Genomic DNA, 2,868 nt, shown 5'->3' with positions numbered 1-2,868 from the left:
AATCCTCAACAGTAACTTCGCATCCGTATTCACAGTCGAGGACTGAGGGCCCTGACCCGCGGAGAGGTGAAAAAAGTATTTGGACAAAATCGACACGAACAAGTCAGCAGGGCCTGACAATTTGTCCCCGCGGTTATTAAAAGAGCTTAAACAACAAATAATTCAACCACTCACTAATATATTCAACCGGTCACTTCAATTGAATAAGGTCCCGGAAGACTGGAAGATGGTGAACGTAACACCGATTTTCCAAAAAAGGAGACAAAAGCGTTGCATTAAACTACACTGACATCAGTGAAATACTCGAAAAGATCATTAAAGACAAACGTGTTAAGTTTCTAGAAGACAATAATGCAATCTCCGACACCCAGTAAGGCTTCAGAAACAAGCGCTCCTGCCTAACGAATTTATTAGACTTCTTCCAAGGTTTATATAAGAACTGGGATGCCCACATCCCAGTGATGTTATATACCTGGACTTTCAGAAAAGCCTTCGACAAGGTACCGCACGAGCGACATCTTAAGAAACTGCACTCGGCGGGCATTGGAGCCAATCTTATCGCGTGGATAAGAGATTGGCCCACCAGCATAAAACAACGAGCACTACTCAACTTCTCCGATTGGCTTCCATTCACTGGTGGAGTGCCTCAAGGGTCAGTGCTGGGACCCATTTTCTTTATCATATATATATATATATATATATATATATATATATATATATATATATATATATATATATATATATATATATATACATATATATATATATATATACATATATATATACATATATATATATATATACAGGGGGGGGCATGGAGTCTCGCGGTTTGAAGCCACTAAACTGTCAGTCGGCCATATTGTCCAAGCCGGAGAGAAGTGGCCAAATGGATGTACCTCCATGAGCGGCCGGCCAGACCACGCAGACTGGCAGTACATGCTTGCCGATTACAATTTTATAACTTGTATTTGTAAAGGAGACCGCACATCTTGGTGATGAATTGTCCTCACCGCATTTCTTTGTTATCATGAATACATTACCGCGCTTCTTGCATATCATGTACAGTACTTTCTTACCTGTTACAGTATATTTACACTAATAAACTACGAAATTATTTTAATTTCATCCGCCTGCATGTTAAAGTGCTGGAAAACAGTAAGAAGATAAAATAAAAACATTACGGTACTCCATGGATGCGGTACTCTAAGGGCAAGCGGCCATCATGTTAGGCGCGCTACACCCTCGTATTCATACCTCACGGCTTGAACAATATGGCAGCCGATTTGACAGCTGAGGCCACGAAAACTGCCTTCACTCACCAGTACAGCGCGCTCGGGGCTGCGGGCCTCTCCACCCTTAATACATCCACGTATATATATATATATATATATATATATATATATATATATATATATATATATATATATATATATATATATATATATATATATATATATGTATATATATATATATATATATATATATATTTTATTTTTTTTACAACAAAGGAGGCAGCTCAAGGGCAACAAAAAAAGAAAACAAAAAAAAAAAAGCCCGCTACTCGCTGCTCCTAAAAAAGAAACAAAGGAGGTGGCCAAAGGAAGATCAAATACAGGAGGAGAGGTGTCCTGATACCCTCCTCTTGAAGAGTTCAAGTCGTAGTTAGGAGGAAATACAGATGAAGGAAGATTGTTCAAGAGTTTACCAGCGTGAGCGATGAAAGAGTGAAGATTCAGGTTAACTCTTGCATAAGGAGTTAGGACATTATATGGATGACCATGAGTAGAAAGTCGAGTGCAGCAGGGGCCGCGGGAGGGGAGGCATGCAGTTACCAAGTTCAGAAGAGCAGTCAGCGTGGAGATACCGATAGAAGATAGAAGAGAGGCAACATTGCGGCGGAATTTAAGAGGTAGAAGACTATCAGTATGAGGAGGAGGCTGATGAGACGAAGAGCCTTAGCCTCCACTCTGTCCAGAAGAGCTGTGTGAGTGGAGCCCTCCACACATGAGATGCATACTCCATACGAGGGCGGACAAGGCCCTGTATATGGACAGCAACTGTGCAGGGAGAAGAACTGGCGGAGACGGTATAGAACGCCCAGCCTCGAGGCTCTGGTACCTTTGTGAGCTACCTCTCTATCATTGACAGCACGAGAACAAGCGTGATTAAACCAAGGCTTTTTAGCGTGAGGAGTAGAGAAAGAACGAGGAATGTATGCCTCCATTCCAGAGACAATCACCTCTGTGATGCGCTGAGCACACACAGGGGTCTCTATCCTGGAAGCAATAATCATTCCACGGGAAATCGGAAAAGTACATTCTCAGGTCGTCCCACAGAGCTGAATAAAAATGCCAGAGGCATCGCCTCTTCAGTGGGTCTTGACTCTAGAGGGTGTACAGGAGCGATAGGACAGGATGCAGAAATAAGATTGTGATCGGAGGAGCCCAACGGAGAGAACAGTTTGACAGAATAAGCAGAAGGGTTTGAGGTAAGGAAGAGGTCTAGAATGTTGGGCCGGTCTCCAAGACGGTCGGGAATACGTGTAGGGTGCTGGACCAGCTGCTCTAGGTCGTTGAGGATAGCAAAGTTGTAGGCTTGTTCACCAGGATGGTCAGTGAAAGAGGATGAAAGCCAAAGCTGGTGGTGAACATTGAAATCTCCTAGGATGGAGATTTCAGCGAAGGAGAGTGGGTCAAGATGTGCTCCACTTTAGAATTCAAATAGTCAAAGAATTTTACATAGTTGGTAGAGTTAGGTGAGAGATAAACAGCACAGATGTATTTAGTAATAGAATGACAATGAAGTCTTAGCCAGATGGTGGAAAATTCAGAAGAGTCAAGGTCGTGGGCACGAGAGCAAGTTATGTCG

Source organism: Eriocheir sinensis, chromosome 18 (genome assembly GCF_024679095.1).
Source record: "Eriocheir sinensis breed Jianghai 21 chromosome 18, ASM2467909v1, whole genome shotgun sequence".
NCBI classification, from domain to species: Eukaryota; Metazoa; Arthropoda; class Malacostraca; order Decapoda; family Varunidae; genus Eriocheir; species Eriocheir sinensis.
The sequence above is the reverse complement of the archived record's forward strand: the minus strand, read 5'-3'. Positions refer to the sequence as shown.